The sequence below is a fragment of the Mesocricetus auratus genome, unplaced genomic scaffold (genome assembly GCF_017639785.1).
Source record: "Mesocricetus auratus isolate SY011 unplaced genomic scaffold, BCM_Maur_2.0 Super-Scaffold_100021, whole genome shotgun sequence".
Taxonomy (NCBI): Eukaryota; Metazoa; Chordata; class Mammalia; order Rodentia; family Cricetidae; genus Mesocricetus; species Mesocricetus auratus.
In genome coordinates this window covers 1676131-1688021 of record NW_024429202.1, presented here as the reverse complement: position 1 = coordinate 1688021, position 11891 = coordinate 1676131, and the positions used below count along the sequence as shown (strand labels likewise).

At 40.9% G+C, this 11891-nt stretch overlaps 1 long non-coding RNA gene across 1 annotated transcript; it reads left to right on the top strand.

Annotated features, from left to right (window-relative positions):
• The first annotated feature begins 1768 nt into the window (after window positions 1–1768).
• LOC110341310 lies at window positions 1769–6473 on the top strand. Its single transcript, XR_002383203.2, has 3 exons — window positions 1769–1870; window positions 3889–4077; window positions 4482–6473. It is a non-coding gene; the product is annotated as an uncharacterized LOC110341310 (long non-coding RNA).
• The last annotated feature ends 5418 nt before the right edge of the window (window positions 6474–11891 follow it).

The following is an 11891-nucleotide window of genomic DNA, read 5'->3' as shown; positions in this document are numbered from 1 at the left end:
TCTTTAGCAGACATATTTTCCTACTTCCTAAGAGCACAATTATTATGCAATATGGTGTGTACATTCCTTAACCAGTAGCTCTTCCCAAGATGGTTTGAAGAACAAGGAATATACATCCAGTGAGAGGAACAAAAGCAAAGAAAATCAGTCTTAAGGAAGATGATTAAACCTACAAAAATGAATACAGAGCTGGGAAGGGGAGTGCTCATTGAGTATGTGTGAGGTCCTACATTTGACATCAGAACGGCACATACATGTGCACACACAAATGCATGTACACACACCTGCACACATGTACGTGCATACGCTTAGGATATTTTCTTTGTCTTCTGTGCATGATGGTGAGTGGCCTAATTCATGTATTAGCTGGAAAAAGGCATACCCATTTTTCAGCAAAATTTTCCTCTGGCATTAAGTTCTAATAAATATGTGGAAGCTAACCCAGGTTAGAGAACAGCAAGACTGATAATGTCCTCAGGGCGAGTGCAGAGAACATAGAGAAATCTTCCCTCAGAGCTCTTTATGGAGGTCACGGATAGAAGCTGAGGACGCAGCAGTAAGTCAGCATGAACGGCCATGAGCATGAACTTGGAAGTTCCAGAGAGGCACATTCCCTTGCCAAATATCTAATGACACTTAAACTTAGAAAAAAAATGCAAACATGTGGTTGTAGATGCAGTTTCTGTCCAACCTGGTCCCACGGCCATTTATATCCAAAATAAACACACAGAAGCTTACGTTAATTATAAACTGTTCGGCCAATGGCTCAGGCTTCTTATTGGCTGGCTCTCACATAATTATTAACTCATAACTATTAATCTATGTATTTCTACATGGTCTTATCTTACCGGAGAATTCCCAGGCATCCTACCTTCCTAGTGACTACATGGTGTCTCCCTGGTGGCCCCTCTCTGCCTTCCTCTTCCCAGCATTCTCCTCATCTGGTAGCCCTGCCTATACTTCCTGCCTGGCTACCAGTCAGTTAGTGTTTTATTCATCAACCAATAAAAGAAACATATATTAACAGCATACAGAAGAACATCTCCCATCATTTGGTGTAACATACTTTTTTATTATTTCTTTTACTTTTGATATTTTAATATAATTACAACATTTTCCCTTCCTCTCTTTCAACATATGACCTCTTCTTTCATTAGTTGTTGTTACATGCACATATAAATGTAAGTGCAAATGTGAATATAACCCATTCAGTTTGTATGTTACCCCTATGCATATTTTCAAGGATGGACACATTTTTTAATTCTATTTTCTTTCTCCATACCCCTCCATTGTGTGTGTGTGTGTGTGAGAGAGAGAGAGAGAGACAGAGACAGAGACAGAGACAGAGACAGAGACAGAGATAGACAGACAGACAGAGGGAGGGAGAGAGAGACAGAGACTAAGTGATGTTGAGGCCATCTTCTGGAATACTTTGCACCACTTTCTTTCTCAGGCAGAGTAGCTCAGTTGAACCAGAGCTCCTTGAAATAGCTAATGCAGACATCTTTCTTAACAGAACATCTTTTATCTTTGCCTTTCAGTGCCACAAAGGCACTGGCATCCATTTGTGAATGCTCTGAGGATCTGAACTCAGGTCCTCATAGTTGTTTCACTTTAACAGTAATCTCCTCAGCCCTAATTATATTATTTTTATCTTTAAAGCAAAATAGTGCATGTATATTGCTAAATTAATAATTAAATTTTAAATTTCACTCCTACAGATGCTTCTATATACCACTATTTAATTTTGTATTTATCCCATCAGACTGTCTTCAAATTGTTGTTCTCATTGCTTGGTCCCTGATACCTACATTAAGAATAAAGGGTATGGAAGAAGACCTTCACTACCTAAGTACAGCAATAATGTGAGGTAAGATTGTTGTACAAACTCATGAAACCAAATAGTTTTGTATGAGAAATTATTGTAATCAGGTAGATTTCCTGGTCTCCGCCAAGACTCCCCACTGCAGTAAGATAGAGTAGAACTTTTAGTAAAGTCTGTACTATTTACTTCTGTAGAATTTAGAGGACTCGGGAAAGCCAAACCTGGGTCAAGACCAGAAACTGCTACACACATATCCTTTAATTTGCTTTATTCCCCCAATACACATTTTCCTTCTTACGGTCTAATGTACAATCACTTTTTTTTTCTAGCAAAGTTTTTGATAGCATTTGGAGAGGGGCATGTAATGATGAACTCTACTGTGTTGGTGGGGTATAAAAATCTGAAAGTTGGACATTGATCACTATTCCAGCCTCCCAGACATTGCAATGATTACGATCTTGAAAAATTCATTGGGTGACTTAAGCCTCAATTTCTTCATCTGTAAAATTAAGGGATTCATCTATAGAACCCGTTTTCAACAAGACTCAATGACATGTGAATGGGAAGAGCTAAGGACAGAGAAGGATTCACTTCAAGCTCAGTGTTGACTTTGGGACTGATGACTGCCAGGAGCATGGAGCTTTAGAACCCTGCTGAGTGGGTGTCAGGCATGACTTTCACCCTCACAGGCTTCCCAAGGAAAACGTCATCTTACAGTGGAAGGAGACCTGGGTTTTCTTTGGAACAGGCGGCCCCAACAACACAAGGCCAGTGTCAGTCACTTGAGAAGAGCGACTCAGTAAAATAACCCTCACAAGGTGCCGTGACAACTAGAGTTTTCTCAAGACACTCTTGTTGGGTCCTCACAGTGCCTCTTCAGTGTACGTGTTACAGTATCCTCCTTACAAAGGGGAAAGGAGATGGGAACAGGGGTTCATCAAAATATGTGTAAAATATACACTAGGATGTCTGGGTTTGGGAATCTGTGTAACTTTTCTGTGGAAAACCCCAATTTCAGGCTAATATGAATTTTTTAACTCATTGAAGTCTAATTGAAGAGTCAAAGTGATTGGTAGTAGGAGAGTCAGTCAATGAGCAGTTGTAGTTCTAAAATATGCATGTGCTAGTCTAAAACTGTGCAAGGATTTACACCTTTGCACCTGAATTTTCGCACAACACCTCCACTTCTCATTTGGTTTTGTTTACTGAAACTGTTGAACTGCAACAAAACACCTAATGACCATTAGTAAGCTACTGGGACTCTCAGCTCACAGTCAGCCCCATTTGCTATACAACTGCGGGTGTTGATCTCTCAGGTTTCACTCATTCATGGCGTGGTGTTATGCTGCCCTGGAAGCATCTTTTCAGTTTGTACTGCCTTGTACTGCATTCCACACGACTTTGCTTTACTGCATTCAGCCCCACTGTAATTCTTTCTACTCTGCTATTCCATTTCTGTCCATTCCGTCTCAGTTTTGTCCAGTCCATCTCCAATCACTGTTCTCCTTGTGCTCTCATTTTCTTTTCTTTCATCCCCTCTGTTCCTCGTCTTTCCAGTTCCACCACCACCTTTTTTCTCCTTATACGTACATGAGCAAACACAGTCAAATCCTAACTTTTCCTTAGATGTGTCAGAGCAAACTCCCAGGAAGTGCTTAAGGCTAAAGCAAAAGTGAGTAAATGTACCCTTCAACTAGAAACTTCAACTTTTTCTTTGAAGTTTAATTTTGTTCTTGAATGTTAAAGACGATATATTTGATATCTGTAAATCTGTCTGTACTCGTCTGTGCATGTGAATATATATACATGAGCAAAAATGAAAAAAAAAAGAAAAAATCCCCCAAACTTCTGCTTTGACTGCAAGATTAGAGGTTCTAACTTCTTGATTATTCCTTAACAAGAACATTTTAGAGAAATCAGTATCTTTTGTCCTCATTCCATATAGATTACTGCAGTTTGCAGACAGCCCTTTTTGCATATTATGTAAATAGAAAGTTACATTAACAACACTGTAGGTAATGCAGGAACACTTTTTTTTTTAATTTTCCCTTTTTTTCTCATAGAAAGAGCTCCTGATTAAGAACTGTGGCTGCTGTTCATCTTTAATTCCTTGCTGACTCCCCAAGTGCTGTCTAGGATGCCTCAGATTCTTTTCATAAAACCATTAGGCACCATCAGTCCTAAATGATTCCCAGTTGACCCTGGTGAAACTTCTCAGTAGACCCAGTTCCATTACTTGAGTGACAGTTAAGGTATGTATGCTGAGGTAAGGGTTATTGAAAGAAAATCTAGTGTCCCTAGATGGTATTTTTGTAAGAGGGTTGGGAATTCTACAGTGGGTGGGAGTACACAAACTTTCAGATCACTTCAGAGCTGAATAACTGGGCTCCCTCTCTAACAGAGAATAGGAGGAAGGAGGGGAGGAGAGGAGTCCTCTGCCCCTCGAGGCCAGTGTCCTGTTACACAGAGACCATGGTGCTTCTGTCCCTGGATGTTAGGAATTATGAAACTCTTAGAATGATGAGATGCTGCCTGTATGCATCTGTATGAGAAACACACAGAGAAAGACATACACATATCACAAAATACCCCCAAGAACAATGTAGTAGCCACTCTTACAGAAAGCTTTGCTTTAGACAATAATATTTATTTTTAGTAGAAAGAAGGCACTCAACTTGCAAAGCAAATCCATGGTTCTATCAACTCAAACTATGAAGATGAGGTCTTGCAGACTTGTCAAGGGTTCTATGATTTCTGCAGGTGAGTGTATGTTCCGTCTACCTATGTACTTGGCTTCCACCTTAAAGTAGAGGAGAGAACTACTTGATTGATTCAAATAGAAGGTTCTGGTTATAACTCACAGAGCTACAAAAAATGATGTGACTTCCTAGGCTCATGAGCCTGGCTGACCTTAAGAAGTCAGCACAGATTCTCCCTGTGAGAAGAGATGACAATGTCTCCACCAGGCAATGCTGGGTGCGTTCCTTCATGCTCTTTTTGAAAATGTGTGTTGTGATTGTGTGTGACACAATTTACTTATTATTATGGCAGTAGGAGTTGCGTGTGATTGAAAGCCATCAAAAGGCACAGCGTTTGAATGTCAAACATGGCTTGTCTTTAATTCCAGACAATCTGGCTGTCTGTTCTTCCCCATCCACACTGGTTCCCTGCTTTCCACAGAGTGGCACGGGTTTTTCCTTTTCCTTTGCATTTTTCTGTTCAGGTCAACATATCTGAACATTTGGAGAGCCGGAATGGAAGCCAGTTTAAAGCTGTGTTGTGAATTTCTGCTTAAATAGGTTGGGTAGGAGAGCAGCAATTAAATTTTATAAGAAAAAAATCTTTCATGAAGCTTACTCTTTTCTGTATTTAACTCTTTCCCACTTTTTCTTTCCAACTTCATTAGCCTCCAAATAAGCACAGCATATTATGGATGTCGAAGGAAGTTTTATTTAGACTTATAAGGGCTGATCTATTCCCATACTGTTTAAATTAATGTTCAAAAAAGAATTCAAACCACATTCTAACATTTGGACTATGTAAGAAGGAAACAGATTTTTTGGGGAAAAAAAAGATGTTGCTTTAGCTAAGCAGAATGAGCTGCTGGAGCACAGACATGCGCAGTCTGAGTTTCTAAATGCGTGTATTATCTGTTAAGATCAATTCACAGAGTAAGTGAGCCCCCAAACACTTCCTTCTTGTCTGTCCCCCTTCCTCCCTCCCCCCTCTTTCAGCCCCTGTCCTTTATTCTTTATTTTCTTGCCTGCTCTTCTCCCTTTCTACCTTCTCCCTTTCTACTAGCATATGGACTTTTACTTTTATCTCAGACACCTGCAGCCTGAGGCTTGGAAACATTTGGGGTTTTCACCTAACCAGTTTCTTTTCCGACCAAATTAGCTCCAGAAATGCAGGGTGACTTTGAAAGCAAGAATCTCTTGAAATAGAATGGCCTCAATTTCCATCAGTTACGTTCGGAGAATTAAGTTCCAATACCTTCCTCAAACCCTGCACTCTGTCCACACATGGGACGCTTTGTTAGGTAAGCATCCACACATGCAACATATTCCCTGTCAGAAAACAGGTAGGGAAGAGAAACAAACTTACTGATTTTGTGTTTTCAATGCAACTGATTCTCCCCTCCCCCCAGTTTCGCAAGTGCAAACACTGAAGAGTTAAAGAAGCATAGGTGTGACTTCAGAAAGGGCTGAAAGGCCAAAATTCTGTGTGTGTGTGTGTGTGTGTGTGTGTGTGCGCGCGCGCGCGCGTGCTCACACGTGCTGCAAGAGTGAATTACATTCAATTACTCAGCCTTTAGCAGCAGTTACTTACTTTGGTGTGTTGGCTTCTATTTGTGGCACGTATGGTAATGTATTTTTCTCATAAATGAAGTGTAGTTTTAATGAGAAAAAGAAAAGATATTAGTGAGCCAGAAAAATGTCAAAGTCCACCTTCTAGAAAATATACCACCTTCGAGACAGAAGCTGCAACCTGTCTTCCTTGTTCTAAATATTGTATTGCTTGCCTTTGAAAATAGCTAACGTCATTGAGGAGGACGCTTTTAGACTTCTTCAAACTGATGGACTACAGAGAGTCAGGAGCAGCGAGCCAGCCTATTCCCATGTCCTGGCCTTACAAGGGGGCGGGGTTGAGGGGGACACGTTTCTTTGATGAAGCTGCATGAAGACAAAATACGGTGGGAGTTAGTACACCTCACTGGGAACATTATAGTATTTCATAATGATTTTCAAATAGAACAAAACTTTATCTGAGATGTTATAATTTCTGAAGATGCAAAAACCATTCGTGGACCCAGACTCTTAAGTAACCTAGTTTATTTTCTTCAAGTCAGTGTCTCCACACTTATCTGGCCTTAGCCATTTTGCAAACCTCGTGTATCAGTGAATCCAGTGAACTAGTCCATAGTCTACAAGGTGATGCCAAGAGAGCCTCTCCCACCTCCCTGTCTTCCTTCCCTAAAGTTTCTTTCTTTTAAACTGTCCACACCCAACATATCCAAGGTGTAGTGCAGGACTGAATTACCCTCAAACTAACCCTGAAGGAACAAGCTAATGAAGTCAACCAGTTGTCCAATTACCTTGACTAGATGGATGCCCTGGACCAAAGGCACAGGGCTGGCCACACTGCTGGCCACAGATAACTACAGAACACACCCACCATACATGAGGAGGTGGGAGGAGACAGGGAATGTGGTCCTAGTATGTGCTCTGAGGGCAGAGATTAGGCATCATGAATGATTACCAAACATAGTGGTTTCTAGAATGTATCTGAAGGCATTCTAGATAGCTTACATTGCTTACACACTACAAAAATCAGGTGGTGAATTTTTCTAAGACCAATTTGTACTTGGGGAAAAAAGATGAGGAAGAAAAATACAATGAATATCCTAAAATACTCCGAATATGTGTGAGAAGCACATGCTTATCTTTGAACATTTTAACAGCCCAGTTGTGTGAGTGGAAAGAAGCTGTGCTGAGAATCCCCTTTCTGAGAACGCCAGCATCCCTGGGAAGTGGCTTCTGTGTGCTGTACTAATAGTCAAACTGTCTGCGTCTAAAGGCAACCCAGAGACAGGTCAGTGTGAAGCAGACACGGTTCAGCTATTCGAGTTCCTACCGGACGAATCAGGGCTTCTCCTAGTGTCAGAGAAACATAGTGAGAGATGGTGCCCAACAACAAAACGGTGTGAAGGAGCAAAGTTCCAGCAGCCTGTTCCATAAATGTCCTGAGACATTCTGGCTACTAGAAACAGGAACATTGTGTCATTAAAGGGAAAACTCACATAGCACCATCAGAGATATCATTTTGTACTATTATTTCAACATCCCAAAAGACAGTTAAATGTAAAAGGTGTGTGTGTGTTGTGTGTATATATTTGTGTGTGTTTCACATGCGTGCACGTGCATGCATGAGTATATGTGTATGTGTATGGGTGTGGGGGTGGTTCTTATGTGTTGTTTGAGTCCTATTCAGGAAAACATATTCATATTTATGGCTATATGCCTCAAAAAGAAGGATGGGGCACAGAATGATATTCTACAGTTTTGTTGCTGTCTGTCAGTGTAGACAGAGGGAACGGGTTGTGAGAGTGGGTGGACCACAACAGCTCACATGCATCACCCATTCCATGTCCTGCCTCACCCGCATCTCCTCTAACCCCCCAAAGCCGCTAAAATTAGACTGTGAGGCTTGCATTGCCCCAGTCACACGCCAGAGACATTATCTCCTATCTGTGGCATTGAGTGCTATAATCCTACAGCTAAATGTGGTAACCCAAACTTCACAGGGATGCTGTAGCAGGCTTGTCAAGATAACCAATCTCAATCAGCCTGTGGGCTTGGAGCAGTGCGGATGCTTTGTGTAGCTTCTCCTACGCACTCTGTAGCTTACCCATCCTTGCAGAGATCACAGGAACCCTAAATAGCAGATATGGCATCTGAACTAGAACGCCACCTGTTTTGTGTCAGTGTAGATGGGCTTCTGCCACCGGCGGCTTCTCTTTCTTTCTTCTCCTCATTTTTGGTGGAGAAAGGATGGAGTCAGGCATCCACCTCTGTTGTCTGGCTGACTGAATATAGATAAAATTGTTAGCTTGTCTATGCCTCATTATCTACACCTAAGTTAGCAGCTCCCACCCTATCCACACAACTGTGACCTACATGCATCTCTCACATGTGTTACTCTGGACATTTAATAGATGTTTGCAGGTGCTTGGGATCCTAGGCAAGAAAAATAAATCACTGTTTCACAAGCTTCTTTGTTCTATATTTCAGAATACTTATTGTTGACTTTTGTGGTTGAAATCTCAATCTCTCTCTCTCTCTCTCTCTCTCTCTCTCTCTCTCTCTCTCTCTCTCTCTCTCTCTCTCCCTCACCACCCTCCTCTCACATCAGATTACTTAGAAGCACGCAGGTTTGACACATGCTTTTACCTGAAATTCTGCTTTACTCCTGCTGCTTTATTGGACCCCCTAATTACTTGTAAAAAAATAATAATAAATTGGGCAGGTGTTTGCTCTTCCAGTTGATTAATTGACAATGATTTCACCACAATTGACAGCAGAAAGCTAGGAAGCTGCAGGTTGGGGTTCACCAGCTTGAGAGGAGAATTTACAAAAGGCTGAAATTGCCAACATGCTATGTTTTTCATTCCAGGCTGAGAGGCATCGTCCCAGTGTTGAGCGCTGTCATAGCTATAATTCTTTATTTTATACTTGTGAAACTCTAAAGCAGATAAAATGAGTTTAGAAATGTTTTTTGTTCTGAGTGAAAACGATCACCCAAATTAGTCCCTGTTAAGTGGAAAGCCGTGCATTATACCTGAACAATGGTGTCTGATGTCTGCTTGACCGTGCTTTTCACCATGCCTGGGATACTTGGCTTTTCAGTTCAGCCAGATCAGAAGTGGCCACAGCCAGCAGAAGGTGGCCTCTGAGAACTGAGTGTGCCTTCCAGAACACTGGCCTAGCAAAGCTGGGGCCACTCCCTAGTCATATTTTTTAAAGTTTCAAAAGACAAACCCTATGTGATATTTTATACTGCACAAATAAAACTGCAGAAAAATTAAGAGACCTGAATTGCAGAAACAGATCAGTGAAGTCATGCCCTGTCCTCATGTTTGGCTGATATCAAAACTTCACAAGTCTTATAGGGATTCTAGATATAGACTGAAGAGAGATGTTATAGTTTTAATTCAGAGTCTGAAGCAGACATCTTCATTTTAGATAAACAAAGTTTCAGAATAGAAATAGATTGGTTAATACAATTTACCATGCAAAAGGATGTGGTGAGATATGTAAAGTAAGCTAGATTTGAGGTTTGACTGGAGTTGGGCCGTATTTTTATATTGATCCATAGAACCCATTCACTCACTCTATTTTTATTTTACAGCTGGGCTTGTAAGCATGAATAATGTAGTTACACAAATAGCATGGAAAGTGAGTGTAGCCAGGAGCGAGTGAGAGAAAGGAGTCCATATTTCCTGACAACAACTACAAATAGGGAGTTGTTTTAAAGAGACAATAACTGATAAAGAAGACATAGCAGTAATGTTTATCAACTCAAAATACACTTCAGCTTTTTCTTGAAATAGAGATTGTAGGAATTATGATGATGTATTTATGGTGTTTGTAACTGATCAAATTTATAAGAAGAAATAATTACACCTCAGATTCATGTCAATATAAGAATGAAACTAATGGCATTTCACTTCACAGAGGACCCCCCTCCAAACACACACACCAGGACAGACCATTTAATAAAAAATGATAATACAAATCTTGTCTTGAATGTTTGTATTTAAGGGAAATTATATTCCCTTTGATTGATATTAAAATCTACAAAATAGAAATTTAATGTTATTGTATATTTTCAGCAAAAGACTGAGTGTCCCATCTCTCTTATCTGAGATTCCTATTTTTCCCTAAAAAATGGTTTCATCTGCTTTGAATATCCTTGTTTGGCAGGCTTTAGCTTGTGATTTTGTTAGAAAGAATAAACTCTACACAGAAACATTTGACCTAGTTCTTTTTAAAAACATATATATGTGTGCATATATACACAGACATGCACATGCATATATACTGTACGTGTATATATATATATAGAGAGAGAGAGAGGAAGATATGTGTACACACACACACACACACACACACACACACACACACACACACACGAGTCCAGGCGCCTTTGTAGTCTGTAAGAGGAAGTTGGAAATCCTGGAACCCGAGTTACAGCCTCTCATGAACTGTTTAGTATGGGTGATGGGTGATGGGTGCTGGGAACTGAACTCGGGTCCTCTGAAATGTCTCTTCAGATGCTGATACAGGTTTTTTGTTTGTTTTTGAGAGAACAGAGCTTACCTCTTCTTGCTCTGAGGAAGACAAACTGCATTTTCAAACATTCTTAGGAAGGATTCTCATGGGCAGTTTCTTTGCATCCCTACAAAATTGGGTTGAACCTGCCTGCCTCTCTCATGGGTGAGTCACATACTCTACTGCTATGACATTTGCTAAGCAAAGCAAGAGTTTGCTGTGAGCGCGAGTGATGAGAAGGCCCGTGGCTGGTGTACCTGATGCCTCCAGTGATCTGTTCTTAGGGCTCTCTTAGAAAAATCACTGCAGTTCCCAATCCTAACAGGTAAGAAATTGATGCCACTTATGCAGCTGAATTAATCTGCTCATGGAGTACACACACACACACACACACACACACACACACACACACCTACCCCTTTCAAAAGATGGCTTGAATAAAATAAACCTTAACAAAAGAATGGAAGAGTAAGCTTTTAAGAACTTCTAGCAGAAAACAAAGCTGTTCTTTTAATGAAATTCTCCATTTCCTGACCCTTGCCATCGCGCCTTGATTGCTTCATGGATAAAGTGGTGTATACTCAATGCCTGCTTCAGATAGGCTGTGGGTCCAGAAAGACACCAAACAGACAGGCATATACCAGCTGTAAAATTGCACACTCTGCCATCGGTGAGCCATCCAGACTACCTACTTCATCTCCTTCTACCCAAATATTGCGTTTTCCCTCCAATAAAGGTGTTTTATAACAGCAAAGTGGTGCTGTAAGTCGTGGAGGCAGCTGCTTACGTGCTCTCTGAGTCCTCCAACTCCCACTCGATCATGTGAGCATATGTTCTATCTCTTTCATGAGTTATTTGTTGGTGATTCCACGCTGGAACCTTCACTTGGAAGGCAGTTTCCCCACCCCCATTGCCAAGATTCCTGCTCATTCTTCCGTGGTCCATATTGTCTAATGACTTCCAAGTTGTAAAAGACTCCCTCATTTAGGGGCTTGGTCTTCTAAATTCTCAATTAGCAAAAAACCATCCTAAGCTTACACAGTTACTTGAGGTGCTTTGGTTTCTCACTTTGGTTGTTAAATCACCATTTGTGTACACTATATCCAGAAAGGGGAGCCACTGTGCAGTGAGCAAACTCAATTGCAGACATTTCAGGGTTCAGTGATGGGGCTCGGCAGCTCAGCCCAGGAAAGAGGCAGTCACCGCTTCTCATACCTCCTGTTTTTCTACTGGTA